The 23,260-nt window shown below is 36.4% G+C and overlaps 1 protein-coding gene across 9 annotated transcripts in view; it reads left to right on the forward strand.

Moving 5' to 3' along the window:
• DLGAP1 (DLG associated protein 1) overlaps positions 1–23,260 on the forward strand; it is a 397,438-nt gene that overhangs the window by 200,805 nt on the left and 173,373 nt on the right. The window lies entirely within an intron of this gene.

Consider the following 23,260-nt stretch of genomic DNA (forward strand, 5'->3'; position numbering starts at 1 on the left):
ACTGACCTGCACCAAACTCTTCAGTGGTAATTTGTGCCATTGAACAGCAGAGATTTCATGACATTGCAATTACAGACTCTTGCTTGGAGGGCTTGGGAGCAGTGACACTTGCAGGATATAATGTATAATATAGTGGAAGTGAATCCCTAAGGATATTCTATACTAGAATGTGTGTATGCCAAATTATGTTCAGAGCTGACAACATACCCACATTTGGGATCAATTTTCAGTGATATGAAATGCTCTGTTTGAAATACAAATAGCCAAGACAGTCTTGACAGTGATCTGCACCTCCAGTAACTGGTACATTGCAACAATCAATATGTAGGAGTTATCTTAAAACCTAGATATAGAGTTAGATTCAATTCCATTGACATCTGAGAATGGAGGAAGGAAAATAAAGTGTATGTACCTTTTATTAAACAGAAATATTAGACATCATCTTGAGGAGAAACAAACAGAGCTAAGTGCATTTCTCAGTCTAGATAGAATATCAGATGTTCAGCTTGAAAAACTGAAAACAACTTGAAGAAAAGCAGTCAAAAATATGCACCTTTAGGGAACTCAGAACACTTGGAAAGCAGTTTTGTGCCATGAGAGTTACATTAGAGGACATGAGATGCATTCCAAACTTGCTGCTCAGATGGTCAGAGAGAAAAGTTGAATGTAACTCGGTCTTGCACATCAGCTGCCTGAAGTGCTAACACTTCTTTTTTTAAATGTCTCCAGTGGAAACATGTTTAGATCTTTTTATTTGACCCTCAGCAACTGCATGTTAGGCAGCTCTTGATCAATTCAATGTTCAAAAACCTCCATCAAAACAATGTATTATAGGATAATTTGATATCTTGCTATTTATTTTCAGCTTAATATAGAATAAAGAAATAATCAATCATTGAGCTTTTGCAGCCTTCCAAATGAACTGCAAAAGCCTTCCAAATGAACAGGACTTACCATAAGGGCTCATCTTCATTTCAACAGACTTTAGATAACAATCAAGCAGATTTTATTAAATTATATCCATAAATCATCAGAATTGATGATTAGTCAATGATCAGGACTTTTAAACAAGGAAGGCAACATTTAAAACAAGGAAGGCACAGCTATTTTTTATTTACTAAGAATAGCCATATTGCTAAAATGTAGTCTGTATTTACAAATTACTATTCCAGTTTTACACCTATGAGTTACTTATGTCAATAAACCCTACACTACATCTATGTTACCTTTTTCAGTTTCTGAATAGAAGTCACATCCCTTTCCATTTTTGTCAGTCAAAGGAGATGAAATGTTTATATGGGAATTTGTAATCTATTGCTCATGGTGCTTGTAAGCATTGTGTACCTGAGTACATACATGTGCATCCTTTTATTAAAACCTTCAGCATTTTTTCTTATCTTTTCAGCTATAACTAAAATGCCTTTCACCTTTAGTTGTGAGTTTGGCATAATAAACTTACTAATATGTTAAAATAGTAAACTTCTTGATACACCGATAAATATTCTTTATATGAAAAAGGCAAAATAATGCTTTCACTGAATAAATCCTGCCATGCTTTTGTGGCACTGAAATTAATGAATTAAATATGGTATAAATCTTAGGATCTCCTTTGTCAGTCAAAGGAGATGAAATGTTTATATGGGAATTTGTAATCTATTGCTCATGGTGCTTGTAAGCATTGTGTACCTGAGTACATACATGTGCATCCTTTTATTAAAACCTTCAGCATTTTTTCTTATCTTTTCAGCTATAACTAAAATGCCTTTCACCTTTAGTTGTGAGTTTGGCATAATAAACTTACTAATATGTTAAAATAGTAAACTTCTTGATACACCGATAAATATTCTTTATATGAAAAAGGCAAAATAATGCTTTCACTGAATAAATCCTGCCATGCTTTTGTGGCACTGAAATTAATGAATTAAATATGGTATAAATCTTAGGATCATGTACAGTGCATAAGTTACATTAAAAGCAAATGCCATCAAATAATCACTGAGTAACCCTTAGTATGGGTTTCAATTACTTTAAAATTACTTTTAAAAAAACTTTTTAAAAACCCCTAACCTCTGAAAGAGTGGGAGTGCATGTAGATTAGCTTCCTGAAGTACTTTCATTTAAGTATTTTTTGAAATCTACAGTAATTTGTTCTGAGAATTTCAATATTAGAACCACTGAAATGTATTGGAAGGCCACCCAATTGTAAATCTCTATTCAGGAGTGAAGAGATAAGGAAACTAATTTTGACTTGTTTGCAGAGAAATTTTCTTGTGCTGAATTGCCAGCGACGCTCAACTTATCAGCCTGTCAACCTCTGAAGCAAGGGAAAAGAGTATTAAAGCAGAATATTTTGTCATTTTCAGATGAGATAGCATCAGCAACTTAGGCCAGTGTAGCTTTTCCATTTGAAAGTACAGAGCACATATTACTTCTGTCCCTTAATCTAATTTAAGTTATACTTTAAAAATTATTTTTAAATGGTCTTCTATCCTGAGTTTTTGATGGGCCCTAATTTCTCCTAAGTGGTCTAATTTCTCCAAGCTTCCTTCCAACCATACAGCTTGAGATACAAATACTGTTTACTGTGATTAAAAAATATCAAAGCATTGATTTTCTATCTCAAATTCCTTTGCCAAGCTAATTTAAATCATTAATGACCCCATTGGAGTCACAACTTAAATTGTTTCTTTAGCCTGCTTTTCTTATTTTCCTGCTTCTTGAAGTAATATTCCATTCTCTTCATTAATTTTTTAACACTTTTCCAATTCAATCAATACCTGATGTAAAATTTAACTGTCAGATTTGCTTTGAAAAAACTAAATTAAAAAAATAAAAAAGCCTGAAAGAGAATCAGAAATCTCAACAAGATTGTAGAATTATAGAAGCAGTAACTAATTTTCTTTAGAGACCCTTAAATGGGCGGACAAGTGTTATTACTCCATTTTTAAATGGTCAATAAATTGAGAGACAAGCTTTGCAGAGGATAAATATAAGAACATAGGAAGGGTCACGTAGGAACCTGGCACCTCAGTCCAGGGTGGAAGGCAGTCTGTTTTCTCTGGAATGGACTAGCAGATAATACCAGAATATCTTCCTCTCCGTCCTTCAGGGCATTTTCATTCCAGGAAGGTCAGAGAGGGTACAGAGATTTCAATTCTGTATTGCTATCAAAAGTATGCATAATTTTATATTTTGTTCCATCTTTTTCCTGTAACTCTTGGCTTGGGAGCAGAATGTGGAAAATGAAGGTGAAACCATCTGTGGTAGCCTGCTAGTTTGATGTTTCTATCTTTATTATATACTGTAATGCTGAGGCTGATATAGATCTTGCCTCCAAAGGAAAGATTTTTGCCCTAACTTGTATTGGTTTTAAGCCAATTTAATTACCTTAATGAAGAACCTGTTTATAGGTACCTACTTTTTCTCTCTTCTTTTTAGTTTAGTACTAGCACTTTTTCTTTCTAATGATACAAAGGTAGCTTTAAGATGGCTAAGAGTTGGCTAATACATCAATTGCAATTCCATCATGATGCTCAATCAGACTTAAAATAATAAAACTTTTCAAACTATGCAGGACAGAGCCTGACATTTGAAATACTGTGGAGCTGGGTCTGAGTAATAGCACAGGAAATCTCAGGTGTCCATAAATAGCAATTGAAATTCCATTCTGGTGTTTCACAGAGGTAGCTGGTTTTTCAGTTTCTTTGACCAGACCCACAGAGAGAACAGAAAGATTAGCTTTGCCCCACACCTGCCTTTTAGTTTAAAGCCAAGCCACACAAGAAAGAATCTCTGATCTATGAGATATTGCACGTGTATGTTTTATTCTAGAGCAGTGTGGATAAGATTATTAATAATGCGTAAGTAGTGTATATATCTGGGAAGCTGACTAAAAACAGAGAAGTAATTGGAACAAAGTGATTCTTTTTGCACCTAAGAGTGAAAGGGGAGAATACAAATGCAGTGAACCTTTAATAAGGGAAGGCAGACATCTGATGGTCAAAAAGGAAATTAACAGAATACAGAAATCATCAGAATACAAATCTCAAAACAAATGACAGGATTTACTTGTTATCAGGATCTTGAGATATGTTTTTGCTGTTTGCCACATTCTGTGAGTAGGTATTGCTTTTACTGCTTGTCACATACTCTGTAAGAATAGTACAGTACAAAGAAAAGAGAGCATGCGTGTGTGTTGATATATATTCTCTGTCCCTGACTGCATTTTGGATTATAAATGAAGTCTCAAAAAACCACAATTATAGCAGAAAACACAGTTCTGCTAATCCAAAATGGAAAATTGAGACTTTGATTTCTCATTGTTGAATATATCTACTTTCAGACTATTCAAGCTGTAATAATTGTAATATATAATATAATTAAAGATTGTTTTCTCTCTCCTTGCCCTAAAAGATAAAAATAATGGATTTGTTTTGAAAATATGAGCATCCATATGGTATGATTTGAAATAATGTTTTCAATGGAATCAGTAACCTGTTACAGTCGAAGCCTGGCCATATGTAATTCCCCTTCACTTTCCGAAATTGTCTTCTCAGAAGAACATTTGGAAACTAAATAGGCCTTTCCATCTGTCTTAAGCTCAAGGGCCTTCACAGTTTTAAGGACAGCAAATAAATGCAAGAGATGTGTCTATGGAAAAAGAAGCAAAGCAGGGCTGGAGTTTCACTATTCACAGAACTGCGGTAAATAATTTGGATGTGGCACATAAACAGAAACAGAATAAATTTTAAAAATACTACAGCCTTCAGCTAAGAAAGCAGATAAATTCAGTACCTAATGCCTGTGGAAATGATTCCTTCAAACACCTTTTCCCAGAAGACAGGGTCTAACAGCCATCTATGCAACAAGGATCTGCATGTACAAATCGTCCTATATGGCCCTATGTTCTTCTAAAGGGAGTTCATACCTTTCAGTGCATACCTTAAAGCATTCCCAAGACTCATAATTTAATGCCTAATGTAATTTAATATTTTGGCAAATATGTGTACTCAGTATAGGGCCAAAGAGTCATATATGTAGTTATGTACTCTGTTCCATACACATCATAGCTAACTTGAAAATAGCCTTGGCCCTAACCCAGAACTGTTCTTGATGTATTTCATTCTTTGGGGTTTTTGTTTTGTTGGTTTTTTCCAAAAAGGACACAGATGCTACATAGATTACATGAGAGGGAGCATGAAGACAATGGGGAATGTTTAATCTTATAGATAGAAGGGAATGGTATGGAATGGAATGGAATGGAATGGAATAGAATAGAATAGAATAGAATAGAATAGAATAGAATAGAATAGAATAGAATAGAATAGAATACTTGTACAACTTAAGCCGTTACATGATGCTCTTATTAATTTATTCATGAACTTCCAACAATTATTTAAGAGTACATGCCCTATGGCATCAATGAGTTAAGCTCCCTGAAGTTCCTAAGTCTTGATTTCTTGGTCCAATACTCTGATTTCATGTGAAAATAAGACCTTTAAAAATATGAAACAGTTGAAGGCTGTAGTATTTTTTAAATTTATTTTGTTCCCTTCATTGAATAGCCTGCTTAATATTCCCTGTAGGAGATCTCCCCCAGTATTGTTCAAGATTTACCAACTCTTCCTCTTTCTGTCTTTACAAATCACGTTTCTGCTTCAATGACACAGAGATGCTCCATCAGCAATTTGGGGTGCTTGCCATTTTCTGTCTGGCCATTTTGTCATTTTCTGCTATCTACAAGTAGAACAATTCAGGGTAGAAAAATAAGCTATTTGCAGGCATGTTTTGTATTACAAGATGCAGAGAAACCTGAAATATTTGCCAAAGTTTAAGAAACTTTGTATGGGTTAATTTGATATTTTTTACAATGTGTGATATGTACCAACAAGAATTTGAATTACTTGAGTTAGAGGAGCAGCAGTGTATGTCTTAGTTCTCTTGGAAATACTCTATTTTTAAAGAAAAATAGGAATAATTTGGTTGTTTATTAGTGGCTCTTCTTCTTTAATAAGAGCTCTTTGCTTTCTGCATGTGGTTGTCAGGTACTGGGCTGTGCTGTATTATAGTTGTCATTTACTGTATTGGTTATGAACAAAACTGATTTTAACCATAATGATGTTAAATGTTTGCTAGCCAAATACTGAGTATGAAGAACTTAATTGTATCATTTGTGAGGGACTGTGTGAAGATCATATTACACAAGAGTATTTTTAATCTGTATTAGCAAAAGAGATGGACAACTATACAGGAAATATTCTTCACTGTCCTTCTTTGAAAGTTGTTTCATCATTTATGCATCCCTTTTGCTCTTATAGTAAAGGTAAAACAAAGTTCATCCCATTCTGAAAGCTCTCTAATGCCATGATATATAAAACTCTCAATTAGAACCGCTTATCAAAAAATTAAGGTTTTTCCAAATCTAAGTGTTCACTGTACTCTTTTTTTTATTTTAACTTTTTCTTTTCCCTTTTTTGCTTCTTCCCTTACCAGTTTCAAGTAATTACTGGTGATATTTATGCTGGTGAAATCCATCACTTGGTGTTACTTTCCCACACATGGGAATTATTCATCCATCCATCAAAAGGTTTGCGTGGGTGATAATGATGTGCACAATAACATTAAGCTGCAGTAGCTCTTTCCGTAGACTCTGACAAGTTCCTGGCTTACAAGTATTCATCACAGGCACTGGGTATTGTTTTCCAAAACTGCACAGAGCATTTTCTTAGCAGGGGGTCTTTACAAGGAAACTCCACTCGGGTAGAATGGAGCTGCTGCACAAATTAGAGGCTGTGCTGTTTCTCAGCTTTCTCCCGCCACTCCTCCTGCCAGATCCAAAGGAGCAGAAAAGCATGCAGAATCCATACTTCCCAGAGCTCCATCAGGGCATGGGCTCTTCCAGTTGTGGCAATAATGAAACCAGTATTCCTTGTGTTTAGTTTTGGGCACTTTATTGTCAAAATGACAAAACATCAAAACGTTAGATGAGGTTTTTTCCTTGCTCTTCAAGATATTTCCTCGGCGAAAAATCCTGGCAGGCAAATCTCCCAGTCTGTAAAAATTTCTTTTGAGGCACTGTTGTTTTGAAGATAATCTCATTTGTACTGGTGAGGACAGATGCTGTCCATGGAAGTACCAGCATAGGCTGGTATTGTGCATTGCAGAACTTAAATGAGGTAAATAACGAGTGGTAAAATGTGTTGCTTGGACTATGAAGGGGATGGCAATTAAGAAACTGCAAGATGAATATCAAGGAATGGCTCCTGGTTTGAGATTTGGTCTTGGTTTTTTTCCTTCCTTTTTACCTCTTGTTTTTAAGACTGGGGGAGTCTGGAACATGTAATTCATGTTACATAATTGTGACATCTAGCTAATTAATTTTAAGGAAATTAATCTAGGCTGTATGGATAACAATACTATGACTGTGCTGTTTTCTTTACCTCTTGAATGTCTAAATATCCTAGTTGCTCAAACAAAACCTTTCAGCAAATAATTCCTTTTATTTTTGCTTAGAGATGCATCTCTCCATCATACAAAGATTGCTACCATAGAGCCTTCTCATTAGGGAACAGTCTTTGAAATGACTGCTCTAATATACAAGGGAGAAGCTTTAGATATCCTTTGGGAAAAGTGAAGGGAGCATAAAGGATTTAAATATTACATGCTGCCTAAATTGTCTATTTCGACTGGTAGAGAAATTGCCAAGGTGATATTATGACTAAATGCAATTCATCTAAGTTTGTATTCCAGGGAAGAGCGAAACCTGAAAAACATCCACAGTGATCAAAGCTGACAGCATGATAATTTTAATTCCAAAAACTGAGGCAGCCAGAGCAAGCACTGCAGGTGAACAAAAATGCTGCAACCTCTTCAAAAAATGTTAAGTTTTAACTAGAACATTTGGTATGCCATTTAATGCATGAAGGAGAATACTTTCCTTTGTGTAACACCTCAGTTGAGAAAGACAAAGTTTAAGATTGCCTTTGCAGGAATTAATTAATAGATAAAAAGGTGTTTAAGGCAAAACCTTTTCTTGAATCACTACTTTGAGGACAGTGAGCAAAATCCATAGGAGTGATTACACAGTAGATTGTAAGACTGATACATAGTTACAAAGTCTTAATGCAAACAAATATGTTTGATTTGATTTTGGGGGTAGTTCTGTTTCAGTAGGTGAATCAGAGAAACACCAAAGAACCTGGCAAGCTTCAAGAGCAGATTATAAGACCAAGAAATGCACTGTCCAGCATCAGAGTGTGAAGAGTTCGTGATTCAGTAGAAAGAGGGATGCCATAATGAGGTTGTTTTCCACCTCTAAAAGCCCTGTGTGAATGCAGGTGCTGTTAAACCAGCGTCAGCCAGTGCTGTAAAGTCAGTTCAGTGAGGCTGTGTGGGCCCAGCCCAGCCAGTGTTTCAGCTTTTAAACTGCACTTCACATTTTTTAGGTGTTTCACCAACTCTTGACTCTTAGATTCTCATGCAATCTCTCAGCTCTTAGTGTCTCATGGATACAGAAGACTGAAATAGAGGGAAAAATTTAGATCCTAGTTTTTCATAATATCCATCTCCAGTTTCCTTAGATACCAAGATCTATCACAGATTAAGTATCAAAATCAAGATGTGAAAACAGATACTTCTGGAAATACCTGATCATGTTTATTCTCTGAAGAAAAGATACATAAAAAATATGGGTCCATGGATTTCCCTCTCAAGTCATTGTGGACTGACAATCAGCACCTGCTTTGTGCTCATCTGTCCCCCTTTGCCCTTTTACTGGTATTTTTCTCATTTCACTGGAGTGTTAATCTTCAGCACTTAGAGGAATTCGGAGAATTTCCACATTTCAACAGCAAGGGATTTCTTGTAAAGATGCCCCTTCTAACAATTTCTTCAAAGCCACTTGTTGTCATCTTGTTTAAGTGTCTGCTAATGAAAACTGACAGTCTGGTCCTCTTTATTTAATGTCACATCAAATATCTATAATTAAGGGAGAAGAAACCCTTACAAATGACGCATGCTTGAGGCTTTTTTTTTCCTTCGTGTAACTTAAAACCTAATTTGTTACAGTATATGCTGTGTTTTCTGGTGGAATTTTCTCTTCCTTATTTCAGGCCTGAGTACAATATAATAAAGTACATTTATGGTGCAATTAAATCTCTTTCTCATTTCATTTTTTTAATCTGCCTCTTATTTTCCCCCCTCTTTTTCCATATTTAATCTTATGATGTATATTTGTATACTTGGTATGGATTTTTCACTTTCATTTCTCAAAATATATTAAAAAATCCATGCAATTTTAAAGAACACTCATGAATTTTAATTAAATAACTGTCAATATTTTGAATGTCTGAGGTGACATTTGTGTTAGTATTGCAAAATACGATGTCAAGTGCCTGAAAATATCTTTTGGTTTCTCCTTCCCTTCACAAAAAAAAGTCAGATGCACTAACTGCAAAAAAAAAAAAAAAAAAAAAAGAAATAGAAAAGACCAGTCTCAGTATGTGTTTTTTAAAACATCTCAACTTTCTATTGATAACTTGTATTCATCACCTTGTATTTATCACCTTATTTAAAATACCCAGATGCCTTAATCGGTCAGGCCTCTATGGTACAAGCTACTGTAAAAACATAGAGACTACAAATGCCTCTATTGCAAAGACCAGACAATTTAGAAAATCAGAGTACTAATCAGCCTAGAGGTTGATTCTTCACATTATAAAACATTACAGGATTTTGCATAAATTAACAGAGTGCTTAGCTCAAAACCAAGTGGTAATAAGGAATGCATCAATGTAACTTTCTGCCATCATTAATTTACTTGACAAAGTTTTCTTTTTCCTTTAGAAATAAGTATCATTTTTCTTTCTGAGACTTCATGTGTTCTTTCTATATGCATCTATCATTTCCACAAACCACTTGAGACTTTGGGGTTTTTTTCATAAAATATCAAATCTTGCTTGGTCTTGTTCATTGACCTTTAGTTCTAATTTATATTCCTTACCATAGTAAAGTTCATGCGAAAATTGTTTTTTGACTCTATGATAGATAAACTTTGCTTCATATCTTTTCAAAATGGTAACGACTCCATGGAGTTTTAGTGTTAAAAGAAAATAAAATTATGGCAAAGAAGCAGAAAAAAAAGTTCTTTGTCTGTTGGAGATTTATTCCAAATTGAACTTTCTTAGAAGGATTTTTAGCTTCTCATATGTTGTATGACTTTTTGATACTGGCACCTAGTGAAGTATTTGGAGGTGAGAAGAAAATAACCTTGTCTGTCTAGAATTTCAAAATTATCAAATTTGGGCCGAATGGCAGTTTCCTTGTGTTCCTCTCTTCACAAGAAAGGTTATATGGTGAGAAAAATAATTTTAACAAAAAATCTATCCAAAGGAAGTGTTAGGATCCTCACCAAACATGAATCATCTTACCACATCAATATTTTGGTTTAGAGATAATAATTTTGCTAATGATTTTTTTAAATACTAAAGCTTGAATTTGAGTACAAATTTTCCTGAGAAAATGCATTTTGTCATCATTTTCAGCTCACATTTTGTGCTGTTACTAATAACAATCCACAAATTTGAATTTCCATTGGAAATGAGTAACTCATGCATAGCAGTAAGAACTTCCAGGCTGAATAGATTATCTGTGAAATTTTAGTTTTACCTTGGCCTCAGTTGTGTATAGTATCCTGCCAATCCTGCAGAGAATATTTGAGATTTAAATGAGTCATGTGGTTGATCTACAAGGCAAGGCAAAGCCAAGTATGTCTCCAGAAGCATGTTAATTCCTTTTGTTCTGGTATGGTATCTACACATCTATCAAATGCAAGAGCAAGCTCTTTTTGCTGTTCATAGACTTGGAAATGTCTCTTCTAAGCTCTATAAATAGTAACACTGGATCTATTTAGCACAGGAGAAAGTGGGAGTGTAATTAAGAGTATATGATAGCATTAAAGGAGGAAAAATATAGCCTAAGCATTAGGAAACTATTTCTCATGTCATATTCAGCAGACAGGTAGCAATCTAGGATAAAGAGGCTGAAATGCCTTTATCTTTTCTTTTCTTTTTTTCTTTCTCAGAAAAGATGAGATACACAGTAAGGAGGAACCCAAGTCAGAACAGAAATGCTCAGCGTAGGACACAGCCAACAGAATGTTTAAAAATGTCAGGTACCTTGTCTGAGAACATCACTAGTCTTGCTTTGTGATCAAGGAATGGTCATAGTTTGGAAAGCAATTCCATGTCTCAGCTGTCTTAGAAAGGAGTAAACACTCCTTGGAGGAGCTGCACTCTCTCAGGAGGCTCTTACAGACCTGTCTTTTTTTTTTTTCCCTGCATTTGCAAAGCAGAACATTAACAGAAATACCTGTATTACCTGCAAAAGTAAATATGCAACCAATGCTGCTGAAAAAGGATTGGCTAGCACTTGCATGATTTCCCAGTGTCAGCTTCTTAGATCCATTTTGTGGTTGGGCTGGGACAGTTTTTTGAGATGTTTGATTAAGCAACTCTCCTGAGCAGTCACGCTGTATAAACTACTGAGCTCTTTGTTAAGCATCTCCTGCTGCTTGTTTTACAGCCCAGAATCAATTTTTGTTTGCCTGAAAGCAGCCTGAGGCTGTTAACTGTGATGGTTTCAGGATATGCTTCATGTGTGGTTTGCCCATCCATGCAGTGGTAATGGCAACTCATTGAGGAGAAGTAGAGCAAACAGCTGAGGATGGTAACTGTTCTCTGCCACCCAAGTTTAATTCACCTGCACTGCTGAGACAATACTATAGGCTTTTAAATTAATTACGTCCTTTTCCGACATCTAGCATAGTAAAACACCCTCACTGAAGAGATGCAAAGCTGAAGACTGAGATGATTTTGTGAACTTTGCTTTAGGTTTTATACAAGCAGATGGAAAATCTTTGGCACTGATCTGGTTCTGAGAACACAGTGCATGTGCTGGCCCTGATACAAACACTTTAATCCTCTCGTAGGCTTTTAATTTCAGTTTGAGGCTGTCAGCAAAAAGCAGGGATGTCTTATTCCAGACAAGTAACACAGTAAGTTTAATGTTGGAGAGTGAGAAAAGGAGAGAATGAGAAAGGCAAGTTACGCTTGATTTTCCTGCCCCCTAATCTGGGAATACAAATCAATTTCAATTTACTGCTACAGAATCTGTGTTTTCCAACATCTTGACTGATTTTCCATTTGCTTTGGGCTGTATGTCTTCCTGACAAAAGTAAAGCACAGAAGTTTGAAGTGAGTCAGTTTCAGTGTTCTAAACAAGGAGGAAAAATCTAACTGTCCCTAAACTCTGTGGAGAGAAGCATTTCAGACCAAGTTCTGCATTTTTAGATTATGTAAGATGAAAGACACATACAATTACTTTGTAGAAATAATGAAGCTATCCATCCAAAGTCAATTTTCTACTTCTTGTCTTGTTATTTAGTCTTCTGTAAAAGAAACAGCTGATTTAAATTAATTGACTGTCTATGCTGAAAACTTTTGATTACAGTTTGTAATTTTCTATTGTTACTGTTGAAGTTTTGAATACTTTCTTTTTTTAAATGTCTTGCAGTTTTTTAGCTTTAGCATGTCTCTTTGGACATTGATATGTTTCTTCTGTACACAGACAGCAAAGTTTAAGCTAAAAATGCATTTCACTGTGCCTGGACTCCTGACCCACAGTTGAGTTGGGTTTCATAAACATGAATATTTATAATCCCCTCTGTAGATTTCCAAAATGTATGGTCCTTTTCCCTTTCCTGAAAATTTTCTTATTTCCTTATGCTGTCTTCTGTTACTATTTTCTTTGCAGTTGGGTCTAACCCCATCACAAGAAGACAAACCTCAAATAGGTAATCTTTACATACTCAAATCCTGCCCCAGCTGTACTTGTGCCTCTTACATCCCTTAAAGAATTTGCCTATTTGGCAAGTGGTGTTGTCATTAGAGCAAGAAGGGGATTGCTGGTCAGGTGAAAGCTTGATTCAGAAAGATATGGTTTAGGAGAATTTGATCACTTTTTGTTGCAGAGGGCCTTCTTGAGGGCTCTTGGGAAGAAAAGGCAATGCCTGTGCTTAAAAACTAAGTGTTCATTCTCCATGTGCAATATGAATAATTTTTGCAAAAATATGTGACTTCTGTTTGAATCATGAGTATTGGCAAGAATGAGGGACATACTAGGTGAATGATGCAGTTTATTTTCCCAATGAACAGATGGCATCTGCATCTTTTAATAACAAATTTTGCCCTCTACCTCCTTTGTAAAACAGTTGAGGTTTCGTGAAAGCTTTTCAGTTTTTGACTATTCATTGTTTTGAGATAAAATCTTTTTAGCTACTGAGGTACATTCACACTTTTACAAATACAGAGGAAAGCAGAATGTAAGGAGCATGTTGCAAGGCACCTTCCTTAAGTGGCAGCACAGATTACAGCAGAGGTTGTTTGTCCACTTGTCATTCCTATTCATAGGCTTCAAACGTCAAGAAGTCGTTTACATCTCAGAAAAGTACAGAACAGCAACTACAAACCTAAAATTCCATGTCCTAAAAAGGCCATAGACTACATTTGAAATAGAAATCAGCAGGATCTGTGGACATAGATTTCCAGCCTGTGTGTTTGGGGAGTGGATTTTTTATTTTAGTTTTGCCAGGTTTACAGGAGAGATTTCACGGGACTGTGGGACTGGATGAGTTGATGAATCATTGTAAAATTATTAAAACATTAAGAAGTTAGGTATACTTAATTGTTTGTCACTTTAAGCCCCCAATTTTGATGCACTAATGAGAAAATGAAAAAAACCCACTAACATAAGGTCATTTGGAAAAAGACATCAGATTCTGATACACAGAGTACCTCTGACTCCTGGGGCTTTTTTCATTATCATTATGAATTTAGGATTTTAAGGGATTTGGAGGGTTATTGAGTAAATTCTTTTTCTTCTGCAAATAATTATATCTCACACACTTCTATTTTAAATGCACACCATTTCAGAAATTATTTTGATATTTTAAGCAAAGTGTAGAATAATGGACTTCTGCAACTGTTCATTATGTACTCATAGCTTCTATCTTTATTGAATATTTCTGAAATAAAATAGAAATATGGCAAATATTGTAAAACAAATTAATTTTTAAAGCCCCTCATAGTGGCTATTCTGTCAGTGATTCATTTTATGGTTATCTTTCACTGGAGGTCACTGTTGTAATGATATTGAAGACCTGGCTAATTGTTTAAGCATTCCCCTCAGTTTTAATGAACAGAGAACAAGAAGGAAAGTGTGTCTTTTCTTTCTAGTGAAAACCAGAATGTGTCCTACAATACAGTAGCCCTCTCTCAAAGGTATGTCAGGTTTTTTGTGAAAAACTGAGATTCTCAGGAAGAAATAATTACCTGAGTATTTTTCCTTGCTTGGTATGTTTGTTTGCTTTGTTAATTGTTGGAGTTGGGTGTTTGGTGGGTTTTTATTTTTTTCTGGTTTTGGGGTTTTTGGGTTTTGTTGGTTTTTTTTTTTTTGCATCAGGTTTAATCAAAATGAATTGAGAATTTAATGAAAAACTTCAGTAAGGATTTCAAAAATTGGTTTCTTGGATCCTATGGCTTTGATTTTCTCAGCTCTTGTGCCAATTGACTGCTGAAAGATTCAAATGGATGATGAAATCTCTTTAAATTCTGTCCCAATGTAGCTTTATAAAAGCATGCCCAAAGTTTAGTGGCCTTCAAAGGACCTTTGTTCTGTTAGTTATGGTCAGATGCTTTGTTCTCAATATGCACAGGAAGTTGTTTCAGCCACTTTAATTCGAGAACTGTGGATTTGTGCTGTGTTTTATTGTATTTCAGATTAAAAGAATTTCTGTTTCAGAAGGTAGGATATGAGGCTCAAAGGGAAGTCCTGGCTCACACAATTATTTATTTTGCCAACAATTATGCTCATAGGGGAAAAAAAATCAAGATTGGACAATGGGTGAGAATGGTCAAGACAAAAAGGTGCTTTGGTTTGGCTTCTTCCAGGATGGCATGCTGCTCCATCTTTTGTCTCTATTTGATTATCTTTTTACATCACTGTAGAACAGAAGAGTTTTGCATGAACATGAACAACCACCCCTACTGTTGCCTATCAATCTGGCTCTTCAGATATTAGCACTATTCAGCAGTTCCCTGAGAAAAAGCAAAGCTAGCATTATTAAATTGGCAGAAAATAGTGGTGGTCTAAGAGCTGTGTCATTTCTTGTATTTAACCAAGGCTCTGTAATGTTTGCCTGGTTTTCTATATTCAGAGCCGCAATCTACTGCAAATGATCATTATGTCTCTGAGTCCGTAGATACAGAATAAGGAAATGACCTCTGTTTGCTGACACGGAAATAACAAATTTCTGCCATTTCATCATTTTAGTAAAGTTCCTGCACTTCATTCTTGTGCCTGTTGCACTGTGTTCATTTAACTGTATGATTTAAAATGGAGAGCATTTGGCTAATTAGCAGGCAGCTGTTCACTTAAGTAAATGACTCATAGAGTGATATTTATGGTGCATAACTATTTTTCAAGCCTGGAGAAACTTGGGGAAAAAAAGACACAAAAGCAGATGTTTATGCTTCTACATCCATGAAAAATGCAGTGAAAACCAACTGCTGCTTTCATTTAATGGCATTTTTCTCAATATTTAGTGATAAACTGGTAACCCCAGATTTTAACTACTATCTTTCAAAATTAGTAACACTGTAAAGCAAAGATCCAAAATACTTAATTTCCAGAATTCGTGTGACCTAAATATGTAAAATGAATGATCAGACATCACATGTAGAGGCCTCAAAGATTATGATATGTATTAGCTCAATTAACACTTAGATTACAGGAACTTGCAATTTGACTGAAGCCTTTTTTGCTTTCCAAAATTATTACGTAGAACAGAGTTCAACTGCACATTGGAAAATGTCAATCCCCATAAAAAATACACAGATTCCATTTTAAAACAGCAAAATTATTTATAATATATATAAAACAGCAAAATTATTTATTTTATATTATCTTTATTCCAGAAAAATTCCTACAGTGTTCCCTTTGCTCTAGTTTGGGAGTTTATAACATCACAGACTTCAGCATTTGGAATTAGGACATTCCAACATTCCCCATTAAGACTACCTTGTGTCCATGCTTCTTCCCATGGCCTGGTTGTCTGGTATTTTGGGAATGGGTTGTGGGTTTCTCCCCTTTTTCCCCTGCTGTAATTTGCCTGGCATGTGCCCAGTGTGCCTCTCCTGCTGTTGAGTTTTCTTCCACAGCTCCTCTCATCTTTCCTCTGCCTGTTTTAATGTGTGCTCTTCTGGGTGCCCAGGTCACTCAGCTGTAGCACAGGTACAGTAGAAAATCTGTTTTGAATAAAGAAAAAGAGACATATAAAAGAGAACATTTTCTGTGTTCTCCCCCACTCTTTTTCTCTTTTTTCTGAGACTGTACCAAGTTCTGAGTATGAGGTTCTGCATCATTGCTGGGTTGTTTAGGCAAGTGGACAGTTTTTTTCTCTCTTTCTGTGTTGTATTTCTCCACCCTGCTTTCTTCTCCACCCTCAAATTCTTCTGAGACTGTGTTATAAAAGTTGCTGGTTAAAATACACAGGTTTTAATTATTTTTAGAGGACTTGATCTTCTTTCTCATATAGATGCAAGGAAACTTTAAAAATGGCATATGTACCTTCCATCGCAAAATCTGTTTTAGAATTGGGTGGTTTTTGCTTGTTTTTCACTAGGACAAAGAGAAAAGACACTTCCTTCATGTAACTGGTAAAATTTTATAAATATTCTTTTAGAAGAAGAATAGAATCATTGTGGGATATGCACCTATTAAATAATTATTATATCTTTAAAGAGAAACCTGAGGTGCATCAGTATTTTGTGACTATGACTAATGGACTCAGCAGGGTCCATCTGTAGTTTGTTGTGTTCAACAAAATTTTTTTAAGCTAGACTTGCTGCTGATAGTCAGTAGCAGCCATCAAGGAATTGTAACCAGACCGTACTCTGTAAATTGGAACTGCTTTATTATGCTTTGTCATTGTATTCTCTGTGTCTAGTTTGGAAAAATATCTTTCAGTTCAGTTTGGAAATGAGGTGTAGCAGAATGGAATGAAAAAGCATGTGAAGCTTAAATTTATGCAACAGAATTGGAGGTGTGTTACTCTTTTATCACCTGATTTATTACCTATTTTATAAGTTCACAATCATAGCCCACAGTTACATTTAATTACCTGGGAGTATAAAACTGTTGTCCTGATTTTCTAAATATAAAGGGAAAAGACAGCAAAAGACTGGAGAAGCACATGTTATTTTCAAGATAAAACCCTGAGCTAAACTACCAGCCTTCAGAAACAGAATGACCTCCCCAGCTTGAGAGTATTTTAAGATTTCACTTTTCATCTCTCAACAGCTTTGGAGCAATTCCCTAAGTGAGACTTTACAGATGTTGTAATGGTTATTCTGTGATATATTTGAAATAAAAAAATGTGTTCTATATAGGGCAAGATTTCAGCAACCTTAAAAAGATAAAAAAAATTATCAGTTTAACACCATAGAAACCTCTTGTAAAATGCTAGACTGAGGTTGTGTAGTACATAGCAGCTCTCTCATTCCCCTGAATGTTATTTGACTTGGAAGCTTGTCACAAATCAGGCAACAGTTTAACTGAAAAATACTAAATAAATTTTATTAGAAATATGGTTAGGTGAGTTATCCTTAGAAGACAGGATTACCTGCTGGGTGGCTTGTCTATAATGCTGTCCAGAATGAGAGAGTATTCAAAAATTGTATGAAAAATGTATCCAGGCAGTATGGATTTAAATGGAGAATAGAAAAGGCTTCATGACAGTGGAACTGGAACTGTGGTGTAAATAACAAGGCACCTCCACAGTGCAATAGTACCACATGATCATATAAACCTCTCTATATATACCCATTAAATGAGTATTTAATAGCTCACAATGATTTCTATTATTTTTGTCATATTTAATGTTGTAAAGGTCATGACTCAGTCCATCAGTGTTGCTGTAGTAGTGAAGAGTTTGTAACAGGGGTTACAGAAAATTTCTACCTGAGGGAGCTGGCAGAAGAGCCCTCCTTCATCTATCATAAATTCTGCTTCATGTGGGAGATCCCCAACCACTGGAGGTCAGCCAGTGTCATGTTCATCCACAGGAATGGTTTGAGGGTGGACTCAGGGAACTACAGGCCTGTCAGCCTGACCTTGGTGCCAGGGAAAGTTATGGAACAGATCATCCTGAGTGCCATCATACAGAATGCACAAGACAACCAGGGAATCAAGCCCAGTCATCATGGGTTTAGGAAAGGCAAGTCCTTCTTGGTCAATCTGCTCTCCTTTTATGACCAGGTGACCCACCTACTGGATAAGGGAAAGGCTTCAGTATTGATGTTCTCCACCTGGACTTCAGCAAAGCCTTGGACATTGTTTCCCACAGCATACTGCTGGAAAGGTTGGACAGCTGCACTCTTCACTGGGTTAAGAACTTGCTGGACAGCCAGCCCAGCGGGTGGTGGTGAATGGAGTTACAGCCAGCTGTCTCCAGTCACTAGTGCATTCCCCAGGGCTCAGTACTGGGGCCAGTCCTGTTTAATATCTCCACTGATGATCTGGATGAGGGAATTGAGTGCACTCTCGGTAAGTTTGTGCGTGACACTAAGATGGGTGGGAGTGTCAATCTGTGGAGGAGCAGGAGGGCTCTACATAAGGATCTGGACAGGCTGGATCAATGGGCCAAGGCCAGTTTTGTGAGATAAGGCCAAGTGCTAAATCCTTCTCATGGACCACAACAACCCTATGCACCATTACAGGCTTGGGGGAGAGTAGCTGGAAATCTGCTTGGCAAAAAAGACTTCCAGGTTCTGATTGGCAGCTGACTGAATGTGAGGCATCTGTGCCCAGGTGGTCAGAAAGGTCAGTGGCATCCTGGCCTATATCAGAAATAGTGTGACCAGCAGGACGAGGGAAGTGGTTGTGTTTCAGTATTCAGCACTGGTCAGGTGACACCTCAAGTGTTGCATTCAGTGCTGCTCCCTCCCTACAAGTACGACACTGAGGTGCTGGAGAATGTCCAGAGAAGGGAAACGGATCTGGTGAAGGGTATAGCAGGTGAGTCATATGAGAAAGCAGCTCTGGAAGCTGAGGTTGTTTAGCCTGGAGAAAAGGAGGCTCTTTACATACCACTCTCCACAACCACCTGAAAGGAGGGTGTAGCCAGGTGAGAATCGGCCTCTTCTCCCAAGCAGCAAGTGACAGGATTAAAGAACATAGTTTCAAGTGGCACAAAGGGAGATTCAGATTGGACATCAGGAAGAATTTCTAACCTGAAGATTGTTAAGCATTGGAACAGGCTGCCCAGGGAGGTGGTGGAGACACTATCCCTGGAGATATTCAAGAAACAACTGCAAGTGGCACTTAGTGCTGGGGTTTAGTTGCCATGGTGGCGGACTCAATGATCTTGGATGTCTTTTTCAACCTTAATGATTCTTTGATTCACCAGTTATGTCTTCTGACTTCACTTCTGTATTTTCAATAGCAAAACATAAAATCACTAAGAAATACCACATCTCCATTGGAATACAAAGGTATAATCTTTGCTTAGCAATTGCTAGTAAATCTTATGTGTTCATTTTTTTGTTAGAGGGATAAATTCTTAATAAGCTTCCAAAAAAGAAGCAATATTTTTTCCATCTTATTTGAAATTTACTTCTTTATTCAGTCCAGGTATGCATCCAGTGAGCTGGAAGCATGTAGAGTACTTGGGAACAGCTTCCTCAGATAAACTTGCATGATTAATGAAACTAGATTGAGTTTTGGAAGGAGTTTCAGCTGCTGACACCTGTTGCTCCATTAGTATATATCTAAGTAACTCAAGATTGGAGTTTGTTTAGCGTGAAAAAAAAAAGGATTTATAAAGGAGAAAAACTAATCTGGAATTTGTCCTTTTGTTGCAAATATTATGATCAGTTCTGCAGAACACTTCATTGCAGGATTTTTTTACTAGAAAACATATTACTTCTTATCCAAGAAAAATAAAAAGCTCAGTAAGGTACATTTGAGATGGTGAATTTAAGCTCACAAATCCTTTAAAATAAAACATTGCATTTGTCAAAGTGGATTTAAATTCCAGTAGACCATGTGCAAAACATGACATACAAGAGTAGAAAACTACAAATACAGCAAGTTGGAAAAGGAAAAAAATGAGAATTAAATTGTTCATATACTGAAGAGACAAAATTAAAGCATCTACTCAACAAGTACATTGACTCTGATGTTTTATGCATACAGAGATGATGTGAATGAAATGGAGAAGACGGCAGTCTTGGTATTCAGTATTGGAATACTATCTGAGGAAAATAAATAGCACCTAAAATCTGAAGAGGATCCAAGGTAAAAGGGGGACAGTCTCCAGACTGAGTATACAGAAACCACATGAGAAGCCTACAAACTTGCTCACATCTTTCTCAGTCTTCAGTATTTCTCATAAAAATATTAAAAATAAGCTGAATACTACATCTATTTTTTAAATCTGCAGTTTCATAATTCTCATTCTTTGTAGAAATGTTCTGTGAATTTACCAATTTCCAGTGAAGTTGCACCAGTGAGAAGCTGTACAGTGACAACTGAGTGCTTCCCTGTCAGATAAAGCATAACATCCTTGCTTTCAAAAAGTAGTCTTCCACCACTAGATTAGGCCAGTAGCTCTTCTAGGTGCAGTGACACTGAGGGCTTTGTTTATTCATTTATTTCTAGGCTAAGATTAATTAAATAATAATCACTTGAGCAGCAATTTAGAAAATACTAGGTTTGCTAAATACACAATTGCTATATAATAGAGGCAGAGGGCCACCACTTCCAAAGTAATAAAGGATCAACAATACACAAACCAAGGGGTTTTTCAGTGCACAGATATCCTTGGCCCTGACTGCCAATGTAATGAATTGAAAGCCTTTCTTCATATATATGCATTTAGTCTAGACCAGGCCACTTTGAAATAGTGAGATGGCTGCCGGCAGGCAGAGCTGTAACACCTCAAGGAGTCTCTGGAGGGACATTTCAAGTTTCTGCTCATGGGCAGGAGAAGTTCTCCTAGGAAAACAGAGCTTTCTAAAAACAAACTTGAACAGAACTAATTACCCACAGGAATTGCTCCTGTTATGTAGACCATTTGGTGCTACACTGAGCTAGAGAACAAAAGTACAGGTTTAAGAGTTTGGCAACAGGGAGGCTTTGCTCTTGTGGTTATTTGCAATGGAAAGCAGGTGCAGTTCCACTTGGCTGAGAAAGGCTTTGGAGAGCCACCAGCCAAATGCTGCAGAGAGAATTCTGTATTGCCAGAAACCAGTGGTGCTGGGGCTGCTTCTCTGTGTTTCCTTTCAGTACCTCTGCCATAGCCTAAAATGTCTCTTCCCCAAAGAAGTCTTCCCCCAAGGAAAGCTTTAGGACAAATGGCAATATTGCCTCTTACTGTCTTCTTGGAGAAATTGAGGGAAATGCATGATAAGAAGAGTTTCATTTGCTTTTCCCTGGTGGACCCATGAAGTAATTCTAGGGAATAAGTAATTTAACACAATTTCAAGCTATTGCTAGAAGTTCCAGCAAAATTGCATGATTACTTTAGCCTAAGTACATGATTGATAGCTTTATTTGGTAAATCTCCATGAACGTATTTTTGGGGAGTTGTTAAAGTGGTGCAGGGATGCACGTGTCTCGTCCCTCTAGCTCAAATGGTGAGTTATTTTTATCTCTTTGATTCTGCTCCATGTTCTTCAAATGGAAAATTGGCTCCCATCCTTCTTTACATTTGTGATAGGAGAAGCATGTAAGTTCTGTGAAAATTAGCTGTGGGTGGTCACTGTGTGCCTCTGCACGTCTTTTTCAGCCCAAATGGTTCTACGATGCTATGAATAAACCTATTTTCCTGCTTTTAAAATAGCCACAGTTTTGTAATCCCTTGCCAAATAAACCTCAGTTTTATCTAGTTTTAAGTAATTTATCTTATTCTTCCCTTTGTACATTGTCAGCCTCAGAAAATGAATTATTTTGCAGGCTGTCAGCAGTAGGCAATACTTCTCCCAGTCATGTACACAGGACTGTAGAGGAGAATTGTTTCAACAGCCACTAGACCTTATGAAGTAATTCCTTTTTGTTCAAGAGCAAGCAGTGGGCAATGAGGACTAAAAGAGTTTTAAACCCAGGGTTTGGTGAGCATGAGAAATGAATTGCTGACCTTTCTGCTGAATGTGTTGGACTCAATAGTCTGATGCAGGATCTACTAGCCTAAAGGATCACTAGTATTTCAGCTAAACATGGACTTTAAGACATAACTACACTTGGATTTTATGTTTGTCACATTCTGGAAATGTATGTTACTAAATGTTTAATCATTACAAGAACTACTCTGCAAAAACAAAAATACACTTTATTTTTATGGGAGGGTGTATAAGCTGATGTGTGTCATGAAAGGACTGTGTACAGGAAGGTGTTTCTTTTGGTGGCTGAACTGTCAGTTAACTGTAATAACAAATGGATGCATTGAAGACATCATGCTACAGGCCAAGAGGCTGTTTTTTATTGTGAATTCAGGATCTCCAGGATTTTGTGAATGCAGTCTGTTTTAATCATTCCAAATCTATAGCTCTAGGCTTAACATGAGACCCTCAAAAGTTTTTATATCTTAAAGTCTCTATTTTAGAAATTAAATTCCCTTAGGAAAAAAAAATCTAAACCCCATTTTTCTCAGTCTAAGATAAGTGCCTCGTTATGTTTTGAAGCTTCATTTTAAGCTTCACTTTGAAGCTTCATTTTAAGACAGAGGAGAAAGGACAAGAGGTGCACTAGTCCCTGCACCTTCACCAAAAATAAATGTCATTCCCAGGTTTCTCTTTCACAGGCAGAAGATTAGGTTTTAGGTATGTATCACATACTGATTGTGAGTCTATGTGGATAACATCTGCTTGTGTTTAGTGTATGTACAGTGTGTGTGTGTGTGTATATATATGTATATGTATATATATAAGCCTTTTGTCCATTTGGCAATAGTCAGATGGATTTCTGAAATTACCAGGTCCCATGCATGTGTAACAAAACAATTGCTTTTACACCTTCTTAAGCAGTATCTGCTTGTATAGCACATCACATGACTTTATTCTTGTGTAGCATATTGACTGACAGAAATGAGAACCAATCCCATTCAAGGTTGCTTTTGGGCAAAATGAGCCTGTTGGTGATTTTCATC

This window comes from Molothrus aeneus, chromosome 1, assembly GCF_037042795.1.
Source record: "Molothrus aeneus isolate 106 chromosome 1, BPBGC_Maene_1.0, whole genome shotgun sequence".
Classification (NCBI taxonomy): Eukaryota; Metazoa; Chordata; class Aves; order Passeriformes; family Icteridae; genus Molothrus; species Molothrus aeneus.